The sequence below is a fragment of the Neovison vison genome, chromosome 6 (assembly GCF_020171115.1).
Source record: "Neovison vison isolate M4711 chromosome 6, ASM_NN_V1, whole genome shotgun sequence".
NCBI lineage: Eukaryota > Metazoa > Chordata > Mammalia > Carnivora > Mustelidae > Neogale > Neogale vison.
The window spans coordinates 189,243,954-189,257,164 of NC_058096.1; the positions used below are offsets into that span (position 1 = coordinate 189,243,954).

A 13,211-nucleotide genomic window follows, 5' to 3' on the forward strand; every position below is an offset into this window, starting at 1 on the left:
ATGGGATGTCACTCTGGTAATTTTCCTGAATTTTTCTGCCACCCTTTCATCTAGTTTTCTTTATCTGTGGGTTAGAGGCTGGGAGAAATACCGGTGAATGGTGTCGAGTGTCAAAGAGAAGGTCACAGCAGGGGAAGGCAGGAAAGATGTTTGGCATCCTTATTGAAGCCTCTAGAACATGGAGAAAGTTCTCTCAGTGACTGGAGGAGAAGAAGGAGAAGCACATGCATTTGGAAGCCAGGCTGGCTTTGTGTCAGGGTTTTGCCCTCCCATTTACCAGCTCTGTAACTTTGTATTAGTGCCTTTTTCTTCTTGTGCCTCAGTTTCCTTATCTAGAAATCAAGGCTAATGTGTTATTCCTCAAGTACTGTCATGAGCCTTTAAGGGGGACTGTCTATTGCTATGTGGTAGAAAATCTAATTAATTTCCCAATTATAGATTGAGAAATTAGGAATCTGATCCTGCTATTTTTTCCTGAATATTCCTTCTGGTGGTATACAGACTCTCTTTACTGCCAGTGTGCTTTAGCACTGTCCAGTAGAAATAGAACGTGAGCCACATACGTATTTAACAGTTTTCTAGGTTACTTTAAGAGAACTAAAAATAAATGGGTGAAATTAATTTTAGTAATATATTTTGTTTGCCCCACTATATCCAAACTGTTATTTCAACATGTAATTAATGTAAAACAGTTATCAGTCGGATAGTGTACATCCCGTTTCTGTCCTACTCTTCAGGAATCTAGTTTGTATTTTACATTTCCAGCCCATCTCATGTCACACTAGCCACATTTCAGGAGCTTGATGGATACATGGGGCTAGTGGCTACCATACTGGACAACATAGATCTGGACAACAGAAGGATGTACATGTGTATTCTTTGCCTGGAGCCTTGGAGAGCGGTTGCTTCCCACTAGAAATAAAGAATGCAACATCTGCTAACTGCCCTTGCCAGGCAGCTGTAGCAAAACTTTGAGTGCAAGATAGAGACAGTCTCCATATTTCAATCTCCCAATTTTCTAAACTCTTTTAAGAGTAAGCAATGAGGTACTTCAGCCAGTAGTTGTTCTTTATCTCCCTTACAGAGTTCCCCCAGATGCTTATATGCCAGATCCTTTCTGTGTTGTGTTGGTTGAAATGCATGTTTATTCTTCCTTTCAACAAATATTTATCGATTGTTAGCCACATGTATTAGGCACCATGGCTATAGCTATGGAAGATAAGCAAGCCCTCTTTCTTTTTAGAACTTATATTCTAGAAGGAAATTAATTTGTAATTTTCAGATGCTAAATGGAGAAATCGAGAGTGACTTATAGTTTAAGAAATGGAAATTGGTTTCATTTTCAAAGACTATCAAAATTGGTTTTCATGGTGGGAAAAAAAAAACAGTAAAATTCAACCTACACGTGGATGAGAGCTCCTCTGAGCAGTGTGGGAATAGACTCAGTAAAGGTTAGTATTCCAGCCTTTTTACATGAAAGGATCATTTTTGTTTTATACTCCTGTGGTTTAGGGAATGGGTAATGAGAACAAAGAAATGTAAAGTTCAAGTCGGTCTTTGGTCTTCATTTTCCCCATTATTTCCACAAATGTGCTGACATACTAGTATTCCAGGTCCACGAGTCCCTAAGGGAATTCTGGAAGCCAACTGATTACTGGCCCCTCCCCACTTAGGCATAGCACAGCACCCAAGGGCTTATCTTTCAGATTTTCAAGGGAGATTTGAATTTACTGAGCTAATTGGCTTCTTAGTCACTGGTTTGTTTTATAAGCATTTATTTAGCCACTGCCTTGTGTTTGGGTATTGTGTACTTTGTTTGTAAGATGGAATTTTTGCTCTGCAGGATTTAACAAGGTGGCATTTATATGCTGGGGCCCAAGTGAAGGAAGGGGAAAGACACAGGCAATAAAGCTAGTTTAAATAGAAGTAAAGCTAAAGCTAAAAACGTTAAACTTTTCAAAAAGCCATTTTGGTACTGGAGCAAGGGTTTTAAGAAAATCAGAGTGGAGGGGCACCTGGATGGCTCAGTGGGTTGGGCCTCTGCCTTCGGCTCGGGTCATGATCTCAGGGTCCTGGGATCGAGCCCCGCATCGGGCTCTCTGCTCAGCGGGGAGCCTGCTTCCCTCTCTCTCTCTGCCTGCCTCTCCATCTACTTGTGATTTCTCTCTGTCAAATAAATACATAAAATCTTAAAAAAAAAAAAAAGAAAATCAGAGTGGATAAAAGGATTGAGATTAACCCAGTTGTGTCTCTACCTTGGCTCGTGCATACCTGTGATACTCATTGATGAGGTATGGCCATGGGAGTGCCTCTCTGATCATGTTTAGAGCAGAAAGGGAATTTAAAGAATTAACCCAAGTCCCTCATTTCCTGAATGAATGAGTAATCTTCTTACTCAGTGAGGAGTTTTGGAGGAAGGAAGGTCTCCTTGGCTTTTGTTGTATAATAGACAGATTTGATCAGAGGGAATATTTAAAGTATCGGAAGAAGAGATGGTGCCAAGTCTCGTTGGTTAAAAATGGAACCGAGTAGATTGTAAATATAAAAGTCACCGAGATTGGCTAGAGAGAACAAAACAAGAAGAATCTGGCAAAACTTCGCAGTGTTGACCTGCTTATTGCTGTAAGACGGATAAGAACCAATAGCACAAATTTTACTAAACAGATTTGAAGTTAAGGTTAAAGCTGGATCACATGTGTGTCTGATTGCCTTGAAAATGGGACATCTGCCCACAATTATATTTTAAAGGACAAAAATTATATACAAAGATAATATGCTTAACGTGTGATAAGTGTGATATAAGAATTTATTGCTATCGTCATCATTGTCAGCATATGATTCCAAGGGATTTGTGGCTGTCATGATCCAAATTCATAGACAAATCAGAGACATGTGAGAATCAGTACTTTTTGGACCATGTATTAAGAGAGTTCGTTTTTTTAATGTGAGAAGCTTGTAAATGATTGAAATGCATGTGTTTACCTTTCTACTTTATTCATATTTGGATGTGTTTGAAATATTGAAATACAATGATATATTTAAAATATTTTGAAAGCAATTGTTAGTATTAGTCATGCCTATGATTTCCAGGATTCTCTGTTTCTTTGTGTCTGAACCCACATTCCTGGTTGCCTGTGGGCCACCTGTTTACGGCTTTCTCCACTTCTCCTGGCCCAAATAGAATTTGTCATCTCCCAGTTACTCCAGACTTTCTCTCCTTATCTCCCCCTACTTACCCATCTGAGATTCCTCCAGTGATCTTTTTTTCCCCCTCTAATTTTCTCTTTGTTTGTTTTTTAAAGATTTTATTTATTTATTTGACAGACAGAGATCACAAGCAGGCAGAGAGGCCAGGCAGAGAGAGGGGAAGGGAAGCAGGCTCCCCACTGAGCAGAGAGCTCAATGCGGGGCTCGATTCTAGGACCCTGGGATCATGACCTGAGCCGAAGGCAGAGGCTTTAACCCACTGAGCCACCCAGGCGCCCCCTATTTTTCTGTTTTAATTCCAGTAAGTTAATATACAGTGTTATATTACCTTCCGGTGTATGGTATAGTCACTCAGCACTTCCATACATCAACTGCTGCCCATCACGACGAGTTCACCCCTTAATCCCACCGCCTATTTAGCCCATTCCCCTCTGGTAACCATTAGTTTATTCTCTGTCATTAAGAGTCCATTTCTTGACTTGTCTCTTGTCTCTTTTTTTTCTCTTTTGCTCACTTGTTTTGTTTCTTAAATTCCACATATGAGTGAGATCATACAGTATTTGTCTTTCTCTAACTTAGTTTGCTTAGCATGATGACATTCTAGCTCCATTCATATCCTTGCAAATCACAAGTTTTCATTCTTTTTAATGGGTGAATAATATTCCATTTATATCTATTATCTATACATCTATATCTATGCACACGCACATGCACCCACATCTTTTTTATCCATTCGTCAATGGATGGACACTTGGGCTGCTTCCATATCTTAGGTATTGTAAGTAATGCTGAGGTAAACTTAGGAGTGCACGTATCCCTTTGAATTAGTATTTTTGTATTCTTTGGGTAAATACCCAGTACTGCAACTTCTGGACCAACTGGTAGTTCTACTTTTAACTTTTTGAGATACCTCCGTACTGTTTTCCACAGTAGCTGCACTAGTTTGTGTTCCCACCTACAGCACACAAGGATTCCTTTTTCTCCACATCCTCAGCAACACCTGTTGTTTCTTGTGTTGTTGGTTTTAGCCACTCTGACAAGTGTGAGGTGATAGCTCACTGTGGTTTTGATTTGCATTTCCTTGATACTAAGTGATGATGAGTATCTGGTCTGTATGTCTTCTTTGGAAAAATATGTATTCATGTCTGCCCATTTTTCATTTGGATTATTTGTGTTCTAGTACTGAGTTAAGTTCTTTATATATTTTGGATACTAACCCTTTATTGGATATGTCATTTGCAAGTATCTTCTCCCATTTCATAGGTTGCCTTTTAGTTTTGTTGATTGTTTTCTTCACTGTGTAGAAGCTTTTTATTTTGATGTAGTTCCAAAGGTTTATTTTTGCCTTTGTGTTTCTCTGTCCTCAGAAGTTATATCTAGACGTAGCTATGCCTAGCATCAGAGAAGTTGCTGCCTATGTTCTCTTCTAAGATTTTTATGGTTTCAGGTCTCACATTTAGATTTTTAATCCATTTTGGATTTATTTTTGTTTATGGTGTAAAATAGTAGTCTAGTTTCATTCTTTTGCATGTTGCTGTCCAGTTTTCCCAACACCATTTGTTGAAGAAGCTATCTTTTTTTCACTTGATACTCTTTCCGGTTTTGTTATAGATTAACTGAACATCTAGCTGTGGGTTCGTTTCTGAGTTTTCTACTCTGTTCTGTTAATCTATGTGTCTGTTTTTGTGCCAATAGTATACTATTTTGATCAGTATAGTTTTGTAATGTATCTTGAAGTCTGGAATTGTGATGCCTCCAACTTCGCTATTCTTTTTAAAGATTATTTTGACTATAAGGTGTCTTTTGTGATTTCATACAGATTTTAGAATTGTTCAAGTTCTGTGAAAAATGTTGTTGGTATTTTGATGGGGATTTCATTAAATGTGTAGATTGCTTTGAATAGTATAGACTTTTTTTTTAAAAGTATAGACATTTTAACAATATTTATTCTAATCTATGAATGTGGAATATCTTTCCATTTCTTGGTGTTGTCTCCAATTTGTTTCATCAGTGTTTTATATTTTTCAGAGTGTAACTCTTTGACCTCTTTGATTAGGTTTATTCCTGGGTATCTTATTGGTGCAACTGTAAATGGGAATGTTTTCTTAACTTCTCTTTCTGCTGCTTCTTTATTGGTGTGTAGAAATGCAACAGATTTCTGTACATTGATATTGTGACCTACAACTTCACTGAATTCATGTGTCAGTTCTAGTAGTTTATTGGTGGAGTCTTGGGTTTCTGTATATAGTATCATGTCATCAGCAAATAGTGGAAGTTTTACTTCTTCCTTACTGATTTGGATGCATTTTATTTCTTTTTGTTGTCTGATTGCTGTGGCTAGGACTTCCAGTGCTATGTTGAATAGAAGTGGTGACTGTGGAGATCCTTTTCTTATTTCTGAACTTAGGAGAAAAGCCCTCAGTTTTCCCCTATTGATGATGATGATAGTTGTGGGTTGTTCATATATGGCCTTTTTTATGTTGAAGTATGGTCCCTCTAAAGCTACTTTGTTGAGAGTTTTTTATCATGAATAGATGTTGTAGTTGGTCATATGCTCTTTCTGCATCTATTTAAATGATTGTATGGTACTTACCCTTTCTCTTGTTGATGTGATATATCATGTAGATTGATTTATGAATATTGAACTGCCCTTGCAGCTCAGGAATAAATCCCACTTGATTGTGGTGACTGACTTTTTAAAATGTACTGTTGAAGTTTGTTTGCTAGTGTTTTATTAAGTACTTTTGCAACTGCGTTCATCAAGGATATTAGCTTATGGTTCTCTTTTGTGGTGATGTCTTTATCTGATTTTGGTATCAGGATAATGCTGGCTTCATAGAACGCATTCTGAAATTTTCATTCCTTTTCTGTTTTTTAGAATAGTTTGAGAAGAATAAGTATTAACTTTCCTTTAACTCTTTGGTAGAATTTGCCTTAAAGCCATCTGGTTCTGGACTTTTGTTCGTTGTTTTTTGTTTTTGTTTTTGTTGTTGTTTTGTTTTGTTTTGTTTTTGTTACTGATTCAGTTACTTTGCTGGTTATCCATCTGTTGACATTTTCTATTTCTTCCTTTTTTTTTCTTCCCACATAGGTTATATGTTTCTTGGAATATATCCATTTCTTTTACGTTTCCAGTTTGTTAGTATGTAATTTTCCATAATATTTCCTTATAATCCTTTGTATTTCTGTGGTGTTGGTTGCTGTTTTTTCTCTTTCATTTGTGGTTTTGTTTGAGTTCTCTCTCTTTTTGGGTTTTTGATGAATCTGACTAAAGGTTTATTAATTCTGTTGATCCTTTCAAAGAACTAGCTGTTTCATCAATCTATTATATTTTTTAAATTCTATATCATTTATTTCCACTCTTACCATTATCATTTCCTTCCTTCTGCTGATTTGGGGTTTTGTTTGTTGTTCTTTTTCTAGCTTCTTTAAGGTATATTGAGATTTTCTTTGCTTCTTGAGGTAGGCCTGTGTTGCTATAAACTTCTTTCTTAGATCTGCTTTTGCTGCATCCTAAAGTTTTTGCACCATTGTGTTTTCATTTTCATTTGTTTCCATGCACTTTTTAATTTTTTTCTTTATTTCCTGGTTGATCCATTCATTGTTTAGTAGAATGTTATTTAACCTCCGTGTATTTGTGGTCTTTTCATATTTTTTCTTGTTGTTGACTTCTAGTTTCACACCATCGTAGTCAGAAAAGATGCATGGTATGACTTCATTCTTGAATTTGTTGAGGGTTGTTTTATGGACTAATATGGGATCTCGTCTGGAGAATGTCCCATGTGCACTTGACAAGAATGTGTATTCTGCTGTTTTAGGATGGAATGTTCTGAATATATCTGTTAAATCCATCCATTCCATGTTTCATTCAAAGCCATTGTTTCCTTATTGATTTTCTCTTTGGATGATCTGTCCATTAATGTATGTGAAATGTTAAAATCCCCTACTATTATTACATTATTATCAATTTGTTCCTTTATGTTTTTATTAACTATTTGGGTGCTTCTGTGTTGGGTGCATAAATATGCACAATTGTTATATCTTCTTGTTGGATTTCCTCCTTATTTTTATCTAGTGTCTATCTTTGTCTCCTGTACAGTCTTTATTTTAATGTCTGTTTTGTCTGATAAAAGTATTGCTACTCTGGCTTTCTATTGACACCCATTTGCATGATAAATGTTTCTCTGTCCCTCGTTTCAATTTTCAAGTATCTTTAGGTCTAAAATGAGTCTCTTTTAGAGAACATATAGACAAGTCTTGCTTTTTTATCCATTATGTTACCTGCTGTCTTTTGATCAGTGTTCAATCTATTTACATTCAAAGTAATCAGTGGGAAGGTTTTTTTATGTTATTTTATTATTTGGTGGTTGTTTCTGAAGAATTTCTCTGATCCTTCTTTTTTTCTCTTTCATGTCTTGCTGATTTTCTTTAGTGATATATTTGGATTTCTTTCCCTTTATTCTTTGCATATTTATTGGTGTTTTTTTGATATATGGTTACTGTTAGGTCTGTATGTAACCTCTTCTGCATATAGCAGTCTAGATTAAGTTGATGGTTGTTTAAGTGTGAGCCCATGCTTCATTCCTCTCTTCCCCACATGTTAGGTATATAGTGTCATATTTTTTATCCCTTTATTTTGTGAGTTCCTTGATTGATTCTTTACAGAAGTATTCATTTTTACTGCTTTTGTGTTTCCAGTCTTTATACTGTCACTCTGGTCTCTCCTTCCCACTCAAATAATCCCTTTTGTATTTCTTGTAGGGCTGGCTTTGGTAGTCATAAATTCCTTTAATTTTTGATTGTCTGAGAAACTCTTTATCTTTCCTCCTATTCTGACTGATAGTCTTACTGGATATTCTTGGTTGCACATTTTTTTTTTCCCTTTTAGCGCTTTGAATGTATCATGCCACTTCCTTCTAGCTTAGAAAGTTTTTGGTTGAAAAATCTCCTTGGGTTTCCCTTGTAAGTTACTGTCTTCTTTTTTTTATCTTGCTGCTTTTAAATTTTTTTCTGTATCAGTGTATTTTGCCAGTTTAAACACAATATGTCCTAATGTGGGTCTCTTTTGGTTGATTTTGATGGGAGTTCTCTGTGCATTTTAAGTTTGTGTAACTGTTTCCTTCCCCAGATTAGGGAATTTTTCAGCTATTATTTTTATATATTTTATATATTATATAATTTTTCACATCCACTTCTCCCCCATTTTCTCTCTCTTCTTTGGGACTCCTATAATACAAATGTTATTATCTTAAGTGGTGTCCCTGACTTCCTTAAGTCTATTCTTGTTTTGCCTAATTATTTTTTCTCTCTTTTGTTCAGCTTGATTACTTTCCTTTACTCTTTGAGGTCACTAATTTTTCCTCTGCTTCCATCCTACTGTTCATTCCTCAAATGTGTTTCTCATTTCACTTTATTTCTGCTGTTATTCCTTATCTCTGTGTTAAGATCTTATTTATGTCTCCCACTCTTTTCTCAAGTCCAGGGCGCGTACTTTTGATCACTACTTTAAATTCTTCATCAGGCCTGTTTTAGATCTCTGGCTATGGTCTTGTTCTGTTCTTCTTTTGGGATGGATTTCTCTGTCTTCTTATATCCTCTAAGTCTCTGTGCCTATTTCACTGTGTTAAGAAAGTCAGCTACTTCACCACTTCCTGACGGTAATGGTCTTGTGAGGATGATATCCATAGTGCCTTGTCATGTAGTGTCTCCTGTTTCTGAGGGTCTGGAGCTTCTGGAAGTTTCTTCAACATGTGCTGTGTGTTCTCTGCTGTTTTGTTCTCGCTGCTTTATTCTCTAGTCCAGTTGTCCACAGAGACTCTTTTTGCCTGTTTTGGGCAGTGTTTGGTCCTTGGCCTGAATGTGGTAAGTTTTAACTAGGTGTGCTGTGGTCTGCATCTGAAATGAGACCTGTTGTTGCTGCCACCAGAACCAAGGTTCTGCAAACCTCCTGAGTTGGGAGATTCATTGTGGGCAGGGGTTTGTGACAGTCTTCTTAGGAGGGGGCCTGCTGCATTGGGGAGGGCAGACCAGGAAGGGTGGTTCTGCTAGGATGCAGGGCTATGGGCAGGGGAGCATGGCCAGGGCTTGGTGCAAGCAAGGTTAGTAGCAAGTGTTTGCACTGTGCTGTTCAGACAGGTGGCCCTGTGCTTATGCTGAGGAGTGGGGGAGGAAGATGGCACCCACCGGCTCCCCTGTTTTCAGAGGAGTCTCTCCACAAACGCTGCCCCTCTGGGACATGCTCTAAGATGAAGAATTCACCTCCCCAATGTGTGCTTCAGGTGCCCTTCAGATCGCTGTTCCCATGCTGTGTGTCTGTGGTCTGTTTGCCTGGCCCCTTCTCCAGGAGCAGCCCCAATGTCCTATGAGCTATCTCAGAGCCAAGCATGCTGACCTTCAAAATTCTAGGCTTCAAGCCCCACTGGTTGAAAGCACCCATGAAATTTGGGTTCTCTCACCCTTCAAGCTAATTTCCCAAGGGATCCGCCTTCCCTGTGTGTTCTGCTGTGTGCTAGTCTATTTCTTGCCTCCTCTGCAGCTACAGCTCCCCTCCACCACAGTGGTCACAATCTATTTCTCTCCCGAGCAGTGTCTCTGCACGTCCTACCCTCCTCGGTGTGGCCTCCTTTCTACCCTCAGTTGTGGAGTTTGTTCTGCTGGTCCTCAGATAGATTCTTGTGGTATTTAGGATGATATAATAATTATCTAGTTGTTTTTGTGGATCAACACAAGCCTAGGACCTCTTCCTTTGACACCATCTTCCATTCCTTCCCTAAATATTGCCACTGTTAGTATAGTGTTGTTATTTTGCTAAGCAAGGAGATAGGTAGGGGTAAGGTTAAAAACTTGCCAAAGTTGTACAGCTAATAAATGACAAAGATAGAATTTCTACCCAGCTAGATTAGATTTAATCTCCTCCCCAAGCAGTTTCCTCTTTGCTAACTCAATGATGATATTCTTGGGAGATTTTTATGTGTGAGTCAGCATGTTGAAGTTGGAAAATGCATATTAATAAAATTAGAAGATTGAATTAAAACTAGATGTGGCAGGTTCTAAGGCACAATTTATAGAAACTGTGTAATCTGCAGATATTTTCTTAATGATTCATTTTGTTGTATCTCTTTGGGCAGTAGAATGTTTTGCCATATAGTTATGGAAAGCTTGTTCATTTGAGCATTTGTTTGAAATGGGTAATTCAAACCTTTTTGTGAAACACAATTCATAATGATAAGATATTGAGAGTCTCATTTTCTTGCATAGAAAATAGACTTATGTCTGATTGAGAGAGTGTATCTGCTTTGGTGAATTAAGTTTTTAATATGTGGATAGTATTCAGTTCTGCAGCAGTTTGTATGAACTACCTTCTGTAATCATGTTTTAAGGAGGGCATCGTGCCCCTTGCATAGAATTTTCTCAGAAGGTTTATTAATTACACTTTCATCTCCTATGGATTAGATTTAATATATACAACCAATAGATAATTAGGAATACCTACTGTATGCATAACCAATCTTTACGTTGCCTTTCAGTTCTTTTTAGAGATGAATGAAAGAATGTGTCTGTCGTGTAACTTGAAAGCTTGTCTTAATGGAGTAATTGCATATAAGTATAGATGAAACTTATCTAGGACTACTACCTTTTAGTTTTAGGAATCTGCATAAGTAATTATTCCAATCATGTTGATGTGAGACTCTCAACATTTGATTAAGCAAGAAGATTGTAATGCAAAAACTCATAGTTTTATTTTTTGCCAGGAAAGAAATTGAAATATGAATGGGAAAATTAATCTTCTCTGAGCTGATGACATGCATCCTAAAGTGGAGATAAGGAGCTTTTATTGAACTTGGTTAACTTTGGATTGCTTTCAGCTACAACATGTTTCCATTTGTCAATATGATAACTTATTCTTTGAATTTTATATAATCACATCCTAAAGCCTGGTGAATTACTTACAGCATTAAGGAACTGTATTTTATATAAAAAGGAAACTGCTGCCCATTGACTACTGATCGACATGTACTATTATTCCTATAGGCAATTAAATACATGGCAAACCTTGATTTTGTGGCTTTGTCATATCACATTATATGGTGAAGATTTTGCAAAAGATCTCATGTCCTTTGTGCTGAGATGATGGTCACAATTGTCTTATAAGGACAGGTGAGGATAACATTGATTTCTGTGTAGTAAATCTTCCATTTTACCTTCATATCTGCTGTCCGTTTTTTTGAATGTGAAATCAGGACTGCAAAGAAACAAGAGTCATGGCATGTGTGGCCCATCAGAGTCTGAATCAGTGTCTGCTTTCTATGAGGCATGGTGGTGTCCTCATGAGATAGGTGGTTCCCATGGTGAGATTTGACTGCTAGACCCCTTTGATGCCTTCCTATTTTCTGGGACTGATTCTCCCATCTCCTAGGTGCACCTCCCCAATATATTTTCTGCAGTTTATGTCATACTTATTTCAGTTAATTTTTGTTGCCTTCTGCTTAGGAACTCTAACTCATCCAGACAAAAAGTGCTTAGCAGATCCTGAGACATAATAAATGCTCAATAAATATTATTGTTACTCAGAAAACGTTCACTTGCTCTCATGGTCATGTTTACTTATGATCAGTAAAGAAACACTTTAATTGACATTAAAGGCTTTCCTTAACTGTCTTTATGAAGAGAGGGACCCATTCAACAATTTGTAGCTTTTAGTATTATTTTCTATTATACATATTTTTCCAAAAAGATGCCCTGTTTTATAAAATGTCCCTTTTCTTCTTGAGTCTGCAAATATACATGGACTTCTCTGGTCATCTCCTTAGAATTTCTCTGTGCTAGAGCATCTTTTCCCTAATTGTCCTGTGATGTTCACTGAGTAGAAGCAGCAGGAGACCTCTAGAGTGCATAAGACAGGTTGTGAGCAGGCAGGCTTTGTGGAAGTGCATATGGTTTCTTCTCAGTTTCCTGAGAAACTAATGAGAATGGCACTTTGAAAGTCAATGCCTCAACTTGAATTTTGGCAGTATAGTCAAGCAAGGATTAATTATTCTCCTCACATATTAACCAGTACACAATAATAGTGATGTCATTTAACCTCTGGCCTCTTGCCATGTGCCTGGCATCATGTTGAGCATTCAGTAAGTATGATCTCATGTAATCTTCATTTAAACCAGAGGAAAAGGTTTTCTTTTAGGGACTGTTTCTGAATAGCATCAGATCTCCACATGCCCGTGATTGTGTATCCACGGTAACTGACATAATTTCACTTTCTGTTTTCTCAGTGTGTCGTTAATGGAGTTATTTATTAACTTGTTTCTTAGAGCTACCTCATTGTAAATGAACAAAGAAGTTATGTTGCCACATGGTCTCATTTTCCAGGATTTTCCTGTGAATTATTGTTCCCTGGGGTCTCTCACTCACCCAGTGTACAGCTTGGTAGCTCTGAATGTCCAGAGGGTGGTTTATAGGGTCGTAAGTGTGGAACAGCTTTGCTGGGGCTAAGTGGGCATAGGAACTAGCTCCGTATTATCTGTCTGTCTAGATATAGTGGCCTTTTTAATGAAATCTTACATGTAAACAGACAAATCTCTTCTGATTATAAAAATAATGTGCTCAATTATTTTGATTTAAAAAAATACAGGAAAGTACAAAGATATAAAAACCTCCTCACACCCTATTATCCAGAGGGAACCTGCCTTAATATTAATATATTTCCCTCCATTTTTCTTATGCACTCATTCATTCATTTAGCCAGCAACATTAATTCCTGTGTACATACACACATAAACATAATTGAGAGACAGTGTTTGTTTTAAAGTTTGGAAACATACATTGCATACAGTTTTTGTACATTATACCATGAACATTACCCAAGTGTTAAGTTTTTATTTTCTTTTAAACAAACAAACACTGTTTTAATGGTTCTATGGTAATTCCCAGATTGGCTATGTTATTTCTTATTGTGATTTAGTTGGATTATTTTTTTCTGTTTCGGTATCTTAGATGATGCTAGCTCC

The 13,211-nt window shown here is 37.2% G+C and overlaps 1 protein-coding gene across 1 annotated transcript in view; it reads left to right on the plus strand.

Moving 5' to 3' along the window:
• Positions 1 to 13,211, plus strand: part of SUCLG2 (succinate-CoA ligase GDP-forming subunit beta) — a 275,266-nt gene that overhangs the window by 51,833 nt on the left and 210,222 nt on the right. The window lies entirely within an intron of this gene.